This window comes from Solanum dulcamara, chromosome 2 (assembly GCF_947179165.1).
Source record: "Solanum dulcamara chromosome 2, daSolDulc1.2, whole genome shotgun sequence".
NCBI lineage: Eukaryota > Viridiplantae > Streptophyta > Magnoliopsida > Solanales > Solanaceae > Solanum > Solanum dulcamara.
The window spans coordinates 39321754-39343953 of NC_077238.1; positions in this window are offsets into that span (position 1 = coordinate 39321754).

Below are 22200 nucleotides of genomic sequence, written 5' to 3' on the forward strand. Positions count from 1 at the left end.
AGGAAAACCATAGAATAACTATATGGGAAAGTGGGCGAGGGAATTTCGACACCACTTGGCAGCCAACTCTAAGGGCGAAAAAGCAAAACCCAAAAGGTAAAGGTACCAGCCGATGTAATTTACGGATGACAGGAAGTGATACCCAAGGTTGAAAATTCCACAATATGACCAGGACTACAAGACTCACTTCGCACTCCATCAACAGATGGCTCTAAAAGGAATGTTACCTGTGGATTAACAATATTAGCCCCTGCTCCTTCGATCGAAGGCTACATACTCAGCCGAGAAAGTGAAAAATTGTAGGGTAAAGGAGTGGTAGGACCTTACGGAGTCCCCATAACTATTATCCCAGGCGAAGGAGCCCAAGTTATAGTTAACTACCAAGGATCAGTCCGCGAAGAAATTGGAAAGACAGATAACTCTTCGTACACTACTTTACACTCAAACCTGATGAACAGGCTAAAGCGTACCACTTAAACGCTAGAAGATATTTCATGAGCTGGTGTTGTTAACTTCGAATATAGTTGGGATGATTATCTATCACTTATCGAGTTGCCTATAATAATAATTACTACTCTAGTATCCTAATGGCCCCGTACAAGACTGGTAGAGCAAGACGGGTAAGTCCCTTATTAGATGGGTCGATGTTAGAAAGACTAAGCTAAAAAGGCCTCGACATGATTAAGCAATCTATTGACTAACAACCCAGAGTCGGAAGAAATGATATAAAAATAATCGACATCGATATTCAGATGTTCATGTTAGAGATCCGCTAGGTTAGGGTTTCCACTCAGCTATGTTGGACGTGCTCCGCTGTTCTGGAGCCTTACTGTTGATGCTGGTCATTGATGTATATGTTTATTTATTCAGGGGTATGGCGGGGCCCTATCCCACCATATGATATAGTTATTACTCTTAAAGGTCTGTAGACATGTGTATCTGGTTATTTGTCAGTTTGTTTCAGTTATGCTCATACGACGTATTGCAAATGTTTTCATGGTATGGCAGCCTCGTCAGCTCGCATGCCCTTTCCTGTTATGATCCAGATGAATGAAGCTATAGGTTCCTGAAAAAAAGTTTTTGACCCATTATGGTTTGTATATAGTATCACATCACACACGGTTCAACTTAAGGGTAGCTGATAGATACATATAAGGGGATCCAAGTCGGACCCCAGTCGCGGCCTACGGGGTTTAGTCGTGACACTCACCTCGTTGTGTCTTTAACAAATTTAGCACGAAAGTAACACTATTATGAATAGACTTCAACTTGTTCATACTTCTCGACTAGTATGTCTATTAGTTAAGAAGTTAAGGAAAATTGGGAAGCACCTCCCGTATAACTTTCCCTATCCGAACTTTCAAGTACCCTCCGAGTAGTACAGCCACACCAACAAAAACAACAAGCAGTCATATACAATTAAATTACTTCAATACAACTCAATACAAGCTCCAAACAGCCCACTCAAAACTATGGCATTAAAATACGGTTTTCAATCTTTATTTCATAAAATCACAACCTTACAGAAAGGAGCACAATGTGGCTGCAACCAGCAACACTTATACCCATATTTAACCATGTTTCCATCCCTACAACATATACAAACCACCTCCAAATACAACACCATACTGACGACAACACTAGCCAAACTTTAACCTGTTAGAATAAATTCAAAACACCCCTCTACATGACTTCGACACCCTTCAAAATTAATGGGTATAATTTCATATTTCCAGTCCATATTTACACACCCACGACATGTTTAAACCCTTAATAAATGTGTGAGGAGGGAATCAAATCGTACCTTACCAAATAAGCTTCCAAAACTTTTCAGAAGTTGTAGGTTCACATTGACCTCCTTTCTCCCCCAAAAATTAGTTTACGCTATTAAACACTGTTACTTAATCAAAGAATACTTTAGATAATTAATTTACGGATCAAAATTGTAGGGCTTACCTTGTTGCAACATTAGCCATAGCTCTCTTCTGTTTTCTCACAAAAATTCTTCAATTTTGAAGATAAGAAATGAAACCCACGTAGCTAATCACCTTCCAATGGGTCGAAATTACCTTAGAGAATAATTTACGGAGCAAGAATTGAAGCCCTCTTTTTGTTTTAGCCATGGCCAAAAGTTGCCATGGCTTGAACTCTCTTTTTCTTCTCTCTAGTTTTTTCTAAGTTAATGTTAAGTAAAGGATGAAAAAATGACTTGTTCTTAGTCATAACTTAGGGTTATATACACCTCATTTAAGAGTGACATGTGTCTGCCCCTAAGGGTAACATGTGTCTAGCCCCTACACATGTCCAACCCTAAGGGTGAAACGTGTCCAACTCCTATAGGTCCATCCCCTCTATGCTCCAACCGGCTATTGCCACATGGATTGGTGGGAACCACTTTCTAAATAGGTTCATCACCTACTTGTAGTAGGTGCATCACCTACTTACTTTTTTTTGTAGGTTCATAATCTCATCTAACTTTAAGAACCTATGTAATCCTTGCTACTTAAGCTCGATATGTACTCAAGTAGCTTAATTATGTAAGACATCCAAGTGGTATCTCACACAAGTAGTTCGATTACCACGACTCACTACTTAGCTTCCAAGTCTTTTCCAATCCTTCCAAACCTATTTCCAACCATCACTACTCACATAGAGCTAGCTTATGTAAAATTTGGGATGACCTCATCCTCCCTTCCTTCGGATTATTTGATAACATCATGGATTACATGGTAGCTCCAGAGAAGCAAAATAGATATTTCCATGTATCAAAAGTATGGGGTATAACATCTTTCCCCCCTTTAGAACATTCGTCCTCAAATGTTAACTAGTCTCATAGGGTCTTACGAGGACTTTGGGAATTCTCTATAACAATTGTGATACATAAGCCTCTTATTAACCAATATAATAAACTTAAGAGATAAGATTTCCTGTAGACATAGGGAACAAGTATGGATATCTCTTCTCTATCTCCTTTTTGGCTTCTTAGGTCATCCCTTCTCTATTTTTGTTTCGCCACAATACTTTGACGAAAGCCACGTCTTTGGTTCACAACCTTCCAATCTGTCATCCAAGATGGCGATAGGTCACTCCTCGTAGGATAACACCTCTATTATGTGGACCTCATCCATAGATAATATTTTAGAGGGGTTCACTTATACATTTTCGGAAAATTGACATGTGAAAAACTGGATGTATTTTTCTCAAATCATATGGTAAGTCCAACTCATAGGCAACTTTTCCTATTCTACTTCTCTATTCCCTTTCTTGCCGAATTTTACTACCCCATTCTTAGGTGATACTTTCAAGACCACCTAATCCTCAACCTCAAACTTTAAATGTCTACATTGGTAATCTGCGTATGACTTCTGTCAACTCTAGAATGCTAATAAGTTCTCCTAAATGAGCTTCACTTTATCCACAGTTCGCTGAACCATGTCTGGGCCTATTAGTTTAGTCTCATTAACCTTAAACTAACCAATAGGTGCTCAACACTTTCTTCCATACGAAGCTTTATATGGTTCCATTTGGATACTATTATAAGCAACCTCAATAAGTGATAAGTGATCACCCCAGCTATCTTTGAAGTCAATAATGCAGGCCCGCAACATATTTTCTAGCGTCTGCATAGTGCGCTTGGCCTGTCCATTAGTTTGAGGGTGAAAGGTTATACTAAGATTCACGGGTGTTCCCAATCCCTTTTTGGAATAATCTCCAGAACTTAGCTGTAGATTGGGATCCTCTGTCTGAGATAATAGATATGGGAACCCCGTGAAGTCTTACTATTTCCTTGATATATAGTCTCGCACAGTCCTCAACTGAATATATGGTCCTACTGAAAGAAAATGGGTTGATCCTGTCAGCCTATCTACCATAACCCATATGAACTCATATTTCCATAGATTGCAAGGTAAGCCTGTACTATAATCCATATTAAATGCTTTCCATATCCAAGTCGAGATTTTTATCTCCTGTAATAGGCTACCAGGCTTATGATGCTCAATTTTGTTTAAGCTATTGTACAATTTCTCTTAATCCAACTTGTAACACTCTAGCCATGTTCTACTGTGCTTTTACTTAGATCTTCTTTCTAGTTCTCTTACTACATATCATATTGCAATCTTTCCACGAACGTGTGTAGGTGCTTTAAAAAGCCTAGAAGATGCCTTAGCATCGCCATACTAGTCTCTTACCTCCTTCATTTGATGTCAGGGCTCAACTATGGCTTTTGTCCTTAATACTGAGTATATCTTAATAGTTTTTGCCTCAAACCATCTTATACTTTTCTTTAATGTATTCTAAATATAGAAATCACATTGCTATTACAAACTTTTATTTATCGAGTAATCACTCGGTCTCTCTTAGCATACTAATATTCATAGGTTGCATAACTATTCTTGTATAGTTTTTACAAAGTCCATTCAATTCTAATCATAGTCTTTCCTTTTCTTAGCTTATGCTACTCTACATATATCATTGTACTAACATGCACTTGTAGTCTCTTTTGGTCACACTTGTTTCGCTGCCTTTACGTACCCATAAAGTTTCCTCATATTCTACCGTAGGAGAGATTTCTTATCTTTTCTTCTTTGCTACATGTATGTCACAATATCAGTAGCCAATAACTCTGTTACCAACATCTTATCCTTTAGTCAAGTATATCTTGGCTATCCCTTACAATATCTTTAAGTTACTCACTATGATTCTCTTGTCCTATTCATCCCTTTTGTATGCACCTATTGTTTGATGTCATACTGTTCGAGGTCTTTACCAGTAATTTTTCAGCATTGTCTCAGATATCAACTTGGCTTCTATCCGCCCGTTGGTAGGTTTTAGATCATGCTGACTCATTCCAGCATGGGGTCTCACTCGAAATTTAAGTATTCACATTAACATGTTCTAATGTCGGTTGATTTCATCTCATGCTTGTATTTCTCTTATCCATTTCCCCCATTTAGGGTGTACCCATGTCATTGTCTATTTATTTTCAGCTTTTCAAATGTATATGAGTCTTTTCCAACATATTTGGTATACTGCACCATATCCATATGTTCCTTTATATCATCTATACTTTTGGTTACCCATGTATGAAACCTTAACACAATCATGAGGTGCTTGGAATTCTCGATATATAGTATAAAATCTAGTCTGCTTATTGGTACTCGAGTCATATAATTAATGTAGAAATTTATTGAAAGCCATATTCCATTCATCCCAATCAGTAATTAGCTAGTGCTTATAATTGTTTCAAATTCTCCGTTCGGGAGCACTTATACTCTGATGACACGTACTTCAAGCTTTGTCATAACACTATCTTTATTCCAGTGGATACCACTTGTTCCTCTAATAAATTCGCAATACATTAGTTGTTTTGCAAATCTATATTTCATATCCTCTAAGGATCTTACTATTTTCCATGGTGGAGTCCCATATACACAATGCTTCTTTATGCCTCATGAGCTTTTATCCTTGTCGTGTACCCGATGCTATCTTCTAATCATACTCAAAATCATATAAGCTTCATTTTAATAGTGGTATTGTCTTCGCACCTTTTCATTTTCATGACCCAATCCCATAGGCTGCGACTGGGGTCTGACTTGGACCCCCATACACCTAACTGTCAAATATAAGAACTATACACATGAGAACCCTAGTGGGTAATTATTATACCCCGCACGTTTGAACCTTGAAACATGTTCCTAGTTTTCTTGAAAGTGTCCATAAGACCCCTACTATCCACACACATCAAACAACTCTAAGGAGAGAAGAATGTGACACCTCGTGAGAGGGAAGGTTGGAAATAGAGTCGTGAGAATCCGGAAAGAGTTGGAGGCTAAAAAATGAGTCGTAGGACTCGTTTTACCTACGCAATCTACTAAGTTAAAAGTCGTATTCACTTGACCTACTTAAGGATATATCAAACTTACATAGCACGGATTACATAGGTACATAAAATAAGATGAGATTACGAATCCATGAGGAAGGAGAAAACACGACACGTGGTAGCCAATGAAGAAGAGACACATGGAAGCACCTCAAGCAAGTAGGTGACCCACCTTCTTGGGGTCAAGTAGGTGTTCCACCTTCTTGGGGGGGTGGACCCCACTAGCACGTGGCAGCCCCTAGTTGGCAGCATGATATGGTGGCCAATCATGGCTCAACACGTGTCACCCTAAGGGGATGACATGTGTCACCTCCAAGTCAGCCCATATATACATGTTAAAATGACTCTTATTCATTTACTTATCCAAAATTTCAGCCAAAAATGTGAAAAAAAGGAAAAAAACAAACTTAAGACTAAGAGAGAGTATTATGGCGGCAACAAGGAATACAAAGGTAAGCTTCCACTTTTGCTCCATAAATTAAGTATATACAGTGTTCCTTAAATATGTGGAGGTGTATATATGTGTCTTAAGATACCTACGGAACAATGGTTTCAGTTTTACGCTTGGAACAAACAAGAAAATGTTGAAGGAAAACTTAGAAAGCCAAAAAGAGAGGGTTACGGGTTTGGTCTACAAAAGGTGAGGCCCCAACTTTCATTCTGTGAATTAGTTATTTATGTTATAGAACAGTTTTATAATTATGTTTTATATCAAGAAATTACAATTTGCTGGCAGCGGAGAAGTGGTACAAACAGTCTGCAACTTTCAGCACGTTAAGGGGGTTTCCGAAGTTAATTTTCAGCAAGTTTGGGAAGCCGTTTGTTAAGGTATGGCTTAGTTTTATTATCCCACGTTTTGGTAAGGGTTTGGAAATGATATTAAGGTGATAATAATGATAAATCATGGCTTAAATCAGCACCAAATGGATAATAAGCAGTCCGCGCGATTTCAGCAATTTTGAAAAGTTTCCGAGTTGCAATTTGACTGTTTTGGCCAATTTCGGGTAAGGTAAAGTTTCTTCTTTCAATTTGAGATTTATGATGTTGTTATGGATCATTTTAAACTCCCTATAGGTGTTGTAAATGTGGAAATATCATAGGAACGCTTGACGTTTGAAACAAACTAAATTGGAGTCGCTAGAGGTGAATTGTCATCGAAATAAAGTGTTGTTCTTGTGAGGTGCTGCTGCAGGAGTGTGGTGTTTTGTTGCAGGGACTAAATATGTTATAAAAGGGTCAGGGGTGGTTCTGGTTTCATCCATATAACCCCTCGTTTAGTATAATTAAAGGTGTTATAAAATAAAGGCTAGACACCCTATTATGAAATCATAGCTCCGAGCGAGTCGTTTGGAGCTTATCTTGTATATTGTTGATGTGAACTGCTTAAGATTGTTTTTGTTGGTTGAATGTAGGTATTAGGAATGAAATTGGAAATTTGGATAGGGCACATTATAGGGGAGATGCTGCCCAATTTTCATTAACGCCTTAACTAATTAAAGAACTAGTTAAGGAGATGAAAAAGGAAATAGATTCCATGAATACTAAGGTGCAACTTAAGACACTGGAAAGTTAAGAATGGTTGATATTCGCATTACTTCCATGTTATATAGGTTCAAAGGATGACGAGGCGAACGGGATAAAGAGTAACTCATAAAAGGTATGTAAAGCTTCTCTTGGCATGTTTTGGTATTAGTACGTACATGATGCCATAGTGGTTCACCGAGCCCCATGATGGTCCGAGTACGAAAAATGTATATAAAGATCACCTGAAGGAAAGTATAGACTACATAAAGCTTATTCTCTTTCTTCTTTTGGGCATGTGTTTGTCTTAGTTGTAAGTTGAATATGATCTGAGCTCCGGGGTAACTCCATTCTTCAACATCTCTTATTTACTTCTGAATATTGAACTCCTACAGTAGTTGAACTATTTCCCTGGAAACTTTTATATGTTAAAGAGGTACCAAATGTACAGGCTCTAAGTCTTAAAGACTATACGAGATTAAGTGTTTTTGATTCCATAAATTGTTTAGCCCTATGTTAATACATGTCTAGGGTCACCGAGATTACCTTTGAGGTTGACCATAATGGCATTTATAGGACACTTGAGATGACTACACCATTACTCGGGTCCTCAAACAAAAGCTTAACTTTCTTATTTTGTCGAGTCTCTGATAATGATTTAAATTGCATATAGTTACTCACTACTCTAGTTGTGTATACTGTAACCCTTCTTTCACCGAGTCCCAAGCCGGGTACGTTATCGTGCACAATTCACTGCATTGTTCACCGAGCCCCTCACTAGAGGCCCGAGTACGTATGTATATATATGATGATGTATTGTAATAAGGTAGTGATGGTGCCGGGCCTATGATGGTCCTACAGATGTCATTCACTGGACCCCTAAAAGGGTTGGTTATATTGTATAAATTGAGCATGCATGCTTTTGTGATTCACAAAGTACAGGTACATGTCTTCAATTTGATAATTTGTTCCCCTACTTCTCTATTTCGAGTATACCTCCAGTGTATTATGTTATGTTTTACATACTCAGTACATATGTCGTACTGACCCCCTTTTTTGGGGGGCTGCATTCATGCCCGCTGGTACTGATATAGGTTTTGGGAGTCCGTCAGCTTAAGATTTCATGCAGCTCAGCTGGAAGAGGCTCCATTGTATTAGGGCCTAGTTTTGATACTGTCCACTGATGTATAAAATTATTTTGTCCATTCGGGGGTACGACGGGTGCCCGTCTCACCATATGTTGTCATTTATATTTTTAGAGGGCTGCAGACATATATATGTGGGTTGTGTATGTCAGTTTAATTCAGCTGGGTCTACATGATATATGATATATGTTATTATGCTATGATAGCCTTGTCGGCTTGCGTGCCCTATCATGTGGTGATACAAACGAAAAGGGCTACAGGTTTATGAAAATATTATCGCCCAGTGGGGCTCTATTATATGATATTGTTTTATTTATAGTTCAATTTGACCACAATTGATAGCTAGGTATACGGGGGGTCCAGGTCGGACCCCAGTCACGGCCTACGGGGTTGGGTCATGACAATAATAACATTTTCATATAAGTGTAGACTTTTTCATTCGTATCATATCATGAAAGGGCACGCAAGCCGACAAGGCTTCCATCGCATAAAAATATTTACAACTGAACAAACTCACAAACAACCCACAAACACATATCTACAGATATCTATGAGTATTAACAATATCATATGGAGGGATAGGGCCCCCGCCGTACCCCTGAATAAACGAATATATACATCAAATGACTAGAATCAAAAGTTAGGTTCCGAAACAGTGGAAAACTTCCAACATAGCTGAGCAGAAATCCTAAGCTGGCGGATCTCCAAAATGAACATCTGTATTCGCGGGCATAGAATGCATTCCCCCGGAGAATAGGGGGTTAGTACGATAGATATATTGAGTATATAAAGCATAACATATCATAATTGAAACAACAACTGATATGCGGAGCCAGGAAACCAGTATGACAGTTAACAATTCATTATACCTATATCTTATGTAAAGAGGGCATGTATATCATCCTCACATATCACTCCCAACTTGCTGTGGAACTTGGTGTTACCATATCATTGTATACGGCATCATACCATCATATACGATATCATTTCATACATTACAAGTACATCACTATGTTTTCATGTGTATGCCTATCTATCATATCCGACCCTTTAGTGAGGGTCTCGATGAAAGAGTGGTGTACATGTCGTATCGCACCCCACCTACTATAGGACTTAGTGTTATTATCACATTGTAAAATATACTGAGGTATGTTTGGCCCGATCCATAATTAAAATAATGTCGAGGAACGTACAACCCGATCCATATTTTAAAACAATGCCAAGGAATGTACGACCCGATCCATATTTTAAAATAATGTCGAGAAAAGTACGGCCCGATTCATATTTGCCATCATATCAACATATATATATCCAGCCCAAGACGCAATGATGAGCATCATAACATACGACATCATCATATGCTTCACTTCATCGTATACGACATTTCATTATTGTATACTTTATGTATATATATATAGCCGGCCCGAGACTCGGTGAATGAATAGTAAAGTTAGGCACGACCACATTCTTGGCCCCATTATGGGACTCAGATGAACATGGGTTACAGTGTGTACGAGTAGAGTAGTGAGAAACTATATGCAACTAAGTCATTATTTGAGGCTCAATGAAACAGTCAAGTAAACCGTCACCTGAAGACCAGATTAGTAGTCGTCTTAAGTACCTTCTAAACATCATTAAGGATCATATCAACTGGAGTTTCAGGAATCGTAGACGTGTATCGCGACAAGGTTAAACAGCTTATGGAAGTAGAGATGTTTGTCGTCGTAGAGATCTTAGGAATTGGGACTTATGTATTTAATTATTATTCATCAGATAAGAGACTCGAGGGTAGTAGTTCAACTACTTTAAGAATTTAAACACCAAGTAGTGAATAAAAGTCACGAGTTATACTCGCAGCTTATAATTGGACCTACTTCCACCTCATATCATATACCATTTCATTTATACTTAAGACATTCTGAAACGAGGAAGAGACAAGCTTTACATATACTACTGTTCATGATCTAAGAGCCTTAAAAGGCAATAACTCAACTATTATAGGAGTCTTAACATCACAAAGTGAATAAAGTCTATCAATTACACTTGGAGTTTCATGAGTGGAATTATCCCCACATTTCATATACAGACCATTCATAACTTATACCTAAGACATGCCAAAAGAAAAGAAGAATAGCTTTACATAACTGTTAGGGATTACTCACATCCAAGCTCGCTTCGTTACTTCTTTAACCTATTTAACACGAAAGTAATACTAGGGTTAGTGACCTTCAACTTTAAAACTTGCAATTCTACCACCAACTACCCATAGGAACTATTTTCTTATTCTCTTTTCTCGACTAGTCTCGACTCGTCTATTAATTAGTTAGAAGTTAACAGAATTCGGGCAGTACCTCCTCTATAACTTGGCCTATCCAAAATTTCAATTTAACCCCCAAACCTTATCAGCGAACCAAAAACAACAATCAGAAGAATATATCCAAGTAATTTAATTCAATATTACACAATACAAACTCCAAACAATTCGCCCAATATCACGATACCAAAATAAGGTTTTCAATCGTTAATCCGTAAAATCTCTAACCACGCGGAATGGAGGGTTAGGTGGATGCAACCAGAAGCAACCACACCTCTTTTAATCCATGTTACATCCCTTCAACATGGCATAAAACCATCTCCAAAGACAACGCCACAATCGCAACAACACTATACAACCTTAACAACTTTAACTCGACTAGAACGACTTCACTTTAGTTTGTTTCAAACGCCAAGCATACTTATGAAATTATTTTATTTCTAGCTTCGTTTAAGATATGTAATACACTTCATAACAACATTATTAACTCCACTTTGAAAGAGAAGGCCTTACCTTGTCAAAAACTTGTCGAAGTTTGCCTCGGAAGTCCTTTTAACATGCTGAAACATAGTGGACTGTTTGTATCACGTTTTTGCTTCCCCAAATAGAAATTTTATGATATTAAATACCTTCATGTATCCTTGGGATACCTTAAATAATTAATTTATGGAATGGAATCGGAGGGTTACCTCTTTTTCTCGCTACTCTCTGTAGCTCCCTTAGGGTTTCCTTTCTTTTTCTTTAAGTGTGAGGCTAAAGAAATGACTCTTTGGTCATCATAATATTCATATATATACCTCCACGTGATCGAGGAATACCTTAGATAATTAATTCATGGAGAAAAATTGAGGAACTCACCTTGAAGGAGCTTGGTCGTAGCTCCTCTTCCTTTCTCTCTAGGTTTTCTTCATTTTCTTCTAAGAGTCAAGGGATGAAATGAGAGCTTAGTCATAAGACTAAGCATATATATCCTATTTTGGGTGTGACACATGGCATCCTCCTAGGGGTGACATGTGGAAGCCCCCTAGGGCACCACCTCATCCATACTTCCAATCCCTCACTGCCATGTGGCAGCGTAGGACCCACCCCAAGTAGGTGTGTCACCTACTTGCTTTAACTAGATGCATCACCTACTTTGTTCTGGTAGATGCATCACCTACTTGATTAAAGAAGGTGCTTCATCTCCTTATTTTCCTTCCGTGGGTTCATAATCTCATCTCACTTTAAGAATCTATGTAATCCTTGATACGTAAGCCCGACGTGCACTCTAGTAGCTTAAGTATGTAAGACATCCAAGTTGGTATCTTATACAATTAAATTGGGTCCTACGACTCATTACTTGGCCCCCAACTTCTTCCGACTTCTAATGATCCTATTTCCAACCTTTCCTACTATGGGGTATCACATTCCCCCTTTTTTAGAGTTGTTTGATAGTGTCGTAGATTATACGGCCCACATGTTAACTTCTAAGAAGATTAAGCAATATTCCGAGCTCAAGAGTGTGAGGTGTAACATCCTTCGCCCCTTTAGACATTCGTCCTCGAATGTTAATTAATTTTATGAGGTCTTACCAGGACTTTGGGAATTTTCCATACCAGTTGTCATCTATAGGCCTCCTACTCATAAAAACCATTGATTTAGGTGATTAGATTACCTGTAGACGTAGGGAACCCATACGGATATTTCTTATCTATCTTTGTCTCATCACACACTTTGATGGGAGCCACATTCTTAGTTTGCAACCTTCTAATTTGCCGACCCACGATGGCGATAGGTCTCTCCTCGAAGGATAGCTTCTCCGTCATTGGACCTCATCGATAGAAAATATTCTGGGAGGGTCGCTTATATATTTGTGGAGCATTGATCCATGAAAACTGAATGTATTACTTCCAATCAGTTGGTAGGTCAAACTCATAGGCAACTTTTCCTATTCTACGAATGATCTGATAAGGACCAATGTATCCCCTTCTTGCTGACTTTTATTAAAATTTTCCTTGGTGACGCTTTCACAAATACTTATTCATCCATCACTTTACCTCAAAAGGTCGATGTCAACTATCTGCGTATGACTTTTGTTAACTGTGGGCTGTTAATAGTTTTTTTCTAAATAAGCTTTACTTCATCAAAAACTTGCTGGATCCCCTCTAGGCCTATCCATTAATATAAGGGAAAAATGTCATACTAAGATTCACCTATGTTCCCAATCCCTTCCAAAATAATCTCTAGTGGTTAGCTGTAACTTGAACTTCCCTGTCTTAGATAATAGGTGGGGGAACTCCGTGAAGTCTTACTGTTTCCTCATATCATGTCGCATAATCCTCAACTGAATATGTCTTCCTAACTGGAAGAAAATGGGTTGATTCTGTCATCCTATCTACTATAACCCATATAAACTCATATTTCCGTAGAATGCTAGGTCAGCCTATACTATAGCCCATATTAACTACTTTCCATTTTCGAGTCGGGATTTCCATCTCCTATAATAGGCTATCAAGCTTCTAATTCTCAATTTTGTTTAAGCTATTGTACAATTCCTCTTAATCCCACTTGTAACAATTTAGGCACGTTATACTGCTCTTTTACTCAGATCTTCTCTCTAGTTCTCTTATTACACATCATATTATAATCTTTACACAAACGTGTGTAGGTGCGTAGAGTAGTCAAAAAAATGCCTTAGCGTCGTTATACTAGTCTCTTATCTTCTTCAGTTGATGTCTGAGCTCCACTATGGTTTTTGTCCTTAATACTGACCATATCTTAATAGTTCTACCTCGAACTATCTTACACTTTTCTTTAATAGATTCTAACTATGGAAATCATATTGCTATTACCGACCTCTCTTTATCGAGTAATCACTTGATCTTACTCTTAGTATACCAATGTTCGTAGGCTGCACAACTATTCTTGTGCAATTTGCACGAAGTGCATTCCATTTTAGTCATAGTCTTTCCAGGTCTTGGCTTACTCTACTCTAAATGCGTTATTGTACTAACACGCACTTATAGTCTCTTTTTTCATACTTGTTTCGCTTCCCTCACTTACTCCTAAGTTTTCTCATATTCCAATATAGGAGAGATTCTTTATCCCTTTTCTTTTGCTACTTGTATATCACAATACCAGTAGCCAGTAACTCAGTTACCAACATCCTAACCTTTAGTCAAGTGTAGCCCGGCTATCCTTTATAATATCTTTAAGTTCCCATTGTGATTCTGTTATCGTATTCACCACCTTTGTATGCATCCATCCTTTGATGTCATACTCTTCGAGGTCCTTACTAATAATTCTCAACACTATCTCTGGTATTATGGCTTCTATCCGTTCATTATTGGCTTTTAGATCTTGTTAACTCGTGCTAGTATGGGATCTCACTTGAAGTCACTTCCCCCCTTTAAGGTGTACCCATGTTACTATCTGTTTGTGCTCTACCTTACTCCCTTATTTCCAATTTTCAAATGCGTATGATTGTTTTCCAACACCTTTGGTATACTGCACTATATCTAAGCCTTCCTTTATATACCTCATACCTTTAGTTAACCATGTATGACATAATAACATAATCGTGAGGTGTTGATCCAATCTAATTATTGGTACTCGAGTCACTTATACACAATATTTCTTTATGCCTCATGAGCTTTCATCCTTGTCGTGCGCTCGATGCTCATTTTCTCAAAAGCATATCGAGCTTGCCTCAACAACAGGTCTACCTAAACACAATGTTATTGTACTTGTTACACCCCACACTCTCGATCTCGGAATGTCTCTTAAGTTCTTTAGACATTATCATGTGAGCCGGATAAGCTACGACACTATCAAATGACTCTAAGGAAAGGAGAATGTGTTACCCCATAGTAGAGAAGGTTGAAAATAGAGTCAAAAGAATCCGGAAGGAATTGGAGGCCAAATAATGAGTTGTAGGACGCGATTTACCTACGTAAGCTACCAACTTAGAAGTCTTACATACTTGAGCTACTTGAGGACATACTAAGCTTACGTAGCATGGATTACATAGGCACCTAAAATAAGACGAGATTACGAACCCACGAGGAAGGGGAAAAGACGACACGTGAAATCCAATGGAGGAGCGACACGTGGCAGCACCTCAAGCAAGTACGTGAACCACCTACTTAGTGTCAAGTAGGTAACCCACCTACTTGGGAGGTGGGACCCACAAGGACACGTGGCAGCCTAGGGGTAAGGCATGGATCTGTGGACCAATAGGGGCTGGACACGTGTCACCCTATGGGGATGACATGTGTTACCTCCTAGGACCACATATATACATGTATATGTGTCTTATACTTCAGTTCTGATCCATTAAACTTCAGCAAAAACTCAAGAGCAAAACCCTACTTTAGAGAGAAACTAGCGACGGCTAGGAGGAAAAAAAAGAGGTAAGTCCCGATTTCATTTCGTAAATTAATTATCAAGCATAAAATACTATGATATGGAGGTATTATAATTATAAAATCACGTCTTAGTGCAGCCAAAATGGACAGCAACCAGTCCACACAGTTTCAGCGCGCTAAAGAGGCTTCCGAGGCGCGATTTTGGCTAGTTTTGGCCAATTTCGGGTAAGGTAAGGTTTCTCCTTTAAATTTTGAATTTAAGGGGTTGTTATGGAGTGTATTTTGTACCTTTTATACTGCTGTAAGTATGGAAAATTCGTGGGGATGCTCAGCGAAAGAAATAATCTAAATTGAAGTCATCGTAATTAAATTGTAGTCGAAGTGAGGCGTTGTGTGTTTGGAGGATGCTGCTTGTTGTGTAGTGTGTGTTGCAGGGTATAAATTTGTTCTAAAATAGGTGTGGGAGCTTCTGGTTTCATCCACACGATTCCACGCTTCGTACGGTTAAAGGTTTCGCAAAATAGAAACTAGAAACCTTATTTTAGATATCATAATTTCGAGCGAATCGTTCAGAGGTTGTAATGTATAATTTTTCCATGTTTTATATATACGAGCTGATTGTTATGTTTTTGGTTGGATGTAGATATTAGGGATGTGATTGGGAATTTGGATAGGGCACATTATAGGGGAGATGTTGTCCGATTTTCGTTAACGCCTTATCTAGTTAAGGAACTAGTCGAGAAGGCGAGCGAGGGAATGGGGTTTATGAATAATCTTAAGTAATGTAAGATGCTGAAAGGTCTAAAGAGGTTGATGTTCATATTGATTTCATGTTACCTAGGTTCACGGGACAACAAGGCGACCGGGACAAAGACTAACCGATAACAGGTGTGTAGAGCTATTCTTCTTTTCTTTTGGGCATGTCTTAGGTATAAGATATGAATGGTTTGTATATGAAATTTGGGGATAACTCCACCCATGAAACTCCAGGTGTAATTCATAAACTGTATTTACTTTGTAATGTTAAGACTCCTGGAATAGTTGAGTTATTGCCTTTCTAGGCTGCTAGATCATGAATAGTAGTATATGTAAAGCCAGTCTGTTCTTTCTTTTGGAAGGTATTAAGTATAAATGTAATAGTATATGATATGAGGTGGAGGTAGTTCCAGTTATAAGCTCCAAGTATAACTTGTGACTTTTGTTTACTACTTGGTATTAGAATTCTTAAAATAGTTGAGCTACTACCCTCGAGTCTCCTATCTGCTGAATAATACTTGAGTTTGTCAGCTCCTATTCCTAAAGTATCTGCGACGACAAATGTCTCTACTTCAATAAGCTGTTTAACCTTGTTTCGATACACGTCTACAATTCCTGAAACTCCAGTTGATATGCTCCGTAACGATGTTTAGAGGATACTAAGACGATTACTACTCTAATCTTCAGGTGAAAATTCACTTGACTATTTCATTGAGTCTCAAATGATAACTTAGTTGCATATAGTTTCTCACTACTCTACTTGAGCACCCTGTAACCCATCTTCCTCCGAGTCCCATAAGAGGTCTGGGAATACGGTCGTGCCTAGTTTTACTATTCGTTCACCGAGTCCCAGGCCGGCTATATATATGTAGAAGTATACGAGGGTAAGGTGCCATATACGATGAAGTAAAGCATACGATGACGCCGTATGTGATGATGCTCGTCATCGCGTCCCAGGCCAAATATATATATGATGATATAATAGAAAATGTGGATTGAGCCGTATGTTCTTCGGCATTGTTTTAAATTACGGATCGGGCCGAACGTTCCTCGGCATATTTTACTATTTGATGATGGTATGCTATAGACGTACACTACTCTTTCACCGAGTCCCTCACTAAAGGGCTGGATACTTTATGTAGGCATGCATATGAAAATATAGGGATATATTTGTGACCGCGAACCCCAGAGTGGATCGGATATACTGTGATGACATATAAGATTATGCCGTATATGATGATATGATATCGTATACGATGACATGATAAAATGATATACATGATGATATGACGACACATGATTATGATAAAACAATTATGATACCGAGTTCACTAGAGGGCCGAGTACAGGGTATGATAAGGTACATGACTGCTGGTCCTAAGCTGCAGGTACAATAATCTGTTAATTGTTATACATGTTTTCTATATCCCTATTTGAGTTATTAGTTCAGTTATGATGTGTTATGCTTTATATACTCAGTACATATGTCTTACTGACCCTCTATTCTCCGGGGGGCTGCGTTTTATACCCATAGGTAAAGATGTTCATTTTGGAGATCAGTCAGCTTAAGAGTTCCTCTCAGCTGTGTTGGAAGTGCTTTACTGTCCCAGAGCCTAAATTTTTATACTGGTCATTTAATGTACATATTTATTTATTCATGGGTACGGCGGGGCCCTGTCCCGCCATATGATGCTGTTATTATTCTTAGAGGTCTGTAGAAATATGTATGTGGGTTATTTGTAAGTTTGTTTCAGTTGTGCTCATATGACGTATTGTAATTGTTTTTATGGTATGGCAGCCTCGTCGGCTAGCGTGCCCTTTCCTATTATGATACAGGTGAATGAGGCTATAGGTTTATGAAAAAAAGTTTTTGACCCATTGGGAGTTGTGTATGGTAGCACATCACACACGGTTTAACTTAAGGGTAGCTGATAGATATACATAAGGGGGTCCAGGTCGAACCCTAGTTGCGGCCTACGGGGTTGGGTCGTGATAGAAGTGGTATCAGAGCAGTTCGTCCTTGGAATGTCTACAGACCGTGTCTAGTAGAGTCTTGTCTATCGATGTGTTGTGGACCATATCTATAGACAAGAGGCTACAAGACATTTAGGATGTTACTTTCTTTCATATCTAAAATTGTGCGATAGAGCTGAGTCATAGGGAATGAAATTCCTCATACTAACTTGTAATTTTAGAAGGAGGACCACATCAATAGAAGCAAGCAACTGACGATATCGAAAGTTACACAGCACACAGGTAAGCAAAGGCACGAAAAACATATATCAGGTAAAGTAGTGAAATGTGATTGACATATACAATTGAAAAGTGAAAGGAAAAGTAAACAGGAAAGTGTAACAGCTGCAACTCGAGTGGACATAAGAGGTAAGTCCATTTCCATACTGTTAATTGTGGGCGCCCTATGTGGCTGCGAGATGAGATGATATGACTATATATGTGTGCCTTGTGTGGCTGCAATCTGATATGATCTGAATATATACATACGTCTGTGAGGCACTATTGACATTTTCTACGTGCAGGTGTTGAGATAGTAAGAAAGACAGAGGAAACTCTACCTAATTTTCCCTAGAAATAAGAAGAGAAGGAGATATCGGACTATAGTATGTCTTGGAAGGTCGTGCCCACAAAAATAATGAGATTTGATTAAACTACGAGTATGGCTGACCCTGAGAAATGAGTTAATTGCTGAATTGATGGTAATAGAAACTAGGAGGTCAATACTGGTATGGTAAAACGAATTTGGAAAAGACTTATGACCCTAAGAAAATGAATTAGGAAAGACTGATAGATCTGAATAGAATGATATATTAAGGCACCGACTGAATTGGCACACAAGGATAAACTATGACAAGTTATAGTTAAAAGAAGTAACAATATGATGAAGACAAGAGTACAAGGGACAAAGGATAGTGACGAATGTGAAGTATTAATAAGACAGCTTGTGAGACATTAAGGATAAGACTAACTAAGATGGGTAAGTAACCCATAGTAAGAATCATGAAGAAGGTTAAACAGTGTTATACTACGGGATTGAATGCGACCAAGATACTATGTGAATATAACGAAGATCGTTATGAGAGTAAGGAAAGCCTGGTAAAGAAGTAATTGAAGGATACGAGGTCATTTAGGAAGAATAGAAGGGCAAATAGCGAACGAATAAGAAGGACTTGAACAACTTTATAGGAAGAGTTCAGAATAAAAGGTCAAAGGGTAGCGAAAGTGAAAATGAGTGACAAGACAGGATGAATACCAGAAATAACTGGTATACTAAGAGCAGATAGAGATAAATAAGAGATGTTTTGAAAACGAGAAAGAAAGTCATGTAAAACTAATGTTTTCCGAAGGATATAGGAGTAACATAGAAATCCTTGTACACAAAAACAAATGGACATAGAAAAGAGGAGTGAAAGGATTACCAAGGGAGGCACTCAATATAGATGTGATTAATTAAGTATGAGTATCAAATGACAAGGGAAATAGATAGTTACAAACTGAAGGTATCGTACGATAAAAAGGTGATAAGATAAGGCCACTACTACAACGAAGTTGATATGGTTTTAAGAAGGGTTAGAAGTGAGCCTTAGGTACATGATAAAGATGAAATTTCAGGAGGCATAAAGAAGTATTGTGTATACATGACTCCACCTTGATGATTAGTGAGATCCTTCAAGGAGAGAAAATATCGATTTGCAGAACAACTGCTGTATTACGAGGTTATTAGAAGAATAAGTGGTATCCATTGGAATAAGGTTAGTATAATAACGGAGCTTAAAATACGAATCCTTAAAGTATAAGTACTCCCGAGTGGAGAATTTGAACCAATTATGAGCATAAGCTAATTACTGATTGGGATGAATGGAATGTGGCTTTGAATGCATTGCTACATTACGGATATTACTCGAGTATCAACCATTAGATGAGATTTTATATGATATATTCTGAATACTAAAACACCCTATGGTTGTGCTAGGGTTTCCTTTAAAGGCAACCTAATGTATGGATCACTTAATAGAAAATGTAGATATGGTGTGGCACGTTAAATATGTTGGAGTGGAATTATTCGCGTGTGAATAGCTAAAAATAAATGGGGGATGATATGGGTACACCCTAAAAGGAGGGAAGTGGACAAGATAAGTACAAGCATAAGAAAAAAATCAACTGACGCTATCATATATAAATAGGAGCGCTTAAACTTCAAACAAGACCCCATAAGGGATAGATGCGATCATACCCACACTAATGCACTAGATTCCATCAAAAGTCCGAAGTTAAGTGTGCCTGGGTGAGAGTAGCACTTGGATGGGTGACCCCCTGGAAAGTGAAAAAGGGAACGAAACAAGTATAACAAAAAGGGATTGTAAGTGCGTGTTAGTACAATGACACATATAGAACAGAGTAAGCCAAGAGCAGAAAGGATTATGACTAAATTAGAACGCACCTCGTGTAAATAGCACAAGAATAATTTTACATCCTACGAGCATTGGCATAATAGGAGTAAGATTAAGTGATTACTCAATAAAAAGAAATTAGTAATAGCACTGTGATTGCAAATTTAGAATATATTAAAGAAAATTGTAAGATGGTTCAAGGCAGAACTATTAAGATATAATCGGTATTAAGGACAAAAGCCATAGTGGAGTCCTGACCTCAACTGAAGGAGGTAAGCTGCTAGTATAGCGACGCTAAGGCATTTTATGAACTTCTCTAAGTACCTACACACGTTTGTGTAAGAATTACAACATAATATTTGGTAATAAAACTGGATAGAAGATCTGAGTCAAATAGCAAGATAGCATACCTAAGGTGTTACAAGTTGAATTAAGAGGAGTTGTATAATAGCTTAAATGAAGTGGAGTCTCGGAGGCTTGATAGCCTGTTACAAGGGATGGGAATCCTGATTCGGAAATGGAAGGCAATTAATATAGGTTATAGTGCACCTGACCTCGCACTCTACGGAAGTATAAGTTCATATGGGTTATGGTAGATAAGCTGACAAAATTAATCTATTTTCTTCCAATTAGGAAGGAATATTCAGCTAAGGGTTATGCGAGATGAAATAGAAAGGAAACAATACAATTTCACAGGGTTCCCACATCTGTTATCTCGGACGGGGAAGTTCAACATACAGCTAATCGCTAGAGATCGCTCCGGTAGGGATTGGAAACACAGGTGAATCTTACTACAATATTTCTCCCTTCGATTAACAGATAGTCCTAGAGCGGATCCTGTAACATATTGATGAAGTAAAGCTTGTTCAAGGACAATCTATTGACTAGCAGCCTAGAGTCGGCAAGAAAGGGAAACATTGGTCCTTCTCAGATCATTTGTAGAGTAGATAAAGCTGCCTATGAGTTGGACCTACTGTCCAATTTGAAGAAATACATTCATTTTTCACAGATTAATGGCCCGCGAATATATAAGCGACCCTCCTAGAATATTCTTGATGGGTGACATCTACATGAAAGGAAGGTTATCCTATGAGGGGCAACCTATTGCCATCCGGGATCGGTGGATTAAAAGGGGTGTGAACGAAGAACGTAGCTTCTGTCAAGGTACTATGGGAGAATAAACATGGTGAAAAAATAACTTGGGAAGTGGAAGAGGACATGAAACATAGGTATCTGTACCTATTTCCGGTATCTATGGGTAAACCCCCACTCTTGGAACTCATATATTAATTACTTTGATGAAAATGTATGTTATTGCAATAGAAGGGAATCTCTCTAAATTTTGTATAAAGTCTTAAGGGAAGTTTTATACAATATTCGGGGATGAATGTTCTAAAGGGGGGAAGGATTTTACACCCCATACTCTCGAGCTCGGAATGTCTCTTAAGTTCTTTAGACATTATCATGTGAGACGGATAAGCTACGACACTATCAAATGACTCTAAGGAAAGGAGAATGTGTTACCCCATATTAGAGAAGGTTGAAAATAGAGTCATAAGAATACGGAAGGAATTGGAGGCCAAATAATGAGTCGTAGGACGCAATTTACCTACGTAAGATACCAACTTAGAGGTCTTACATACTATATCTACTTGAGGACATACTAAGCTTACGTAGCATGGATTACATAGGCACCTAAAATAAGACGAGATTATGAACCCACAAGGAAGGGGAAATAACGACACGTGGAAGCCAATGGAGGAGCGACACGTGGCATCACCTCAAGCAAGCAGGTGACCCACCTACTTAGGTTCAAGTAGGTGACCCACCT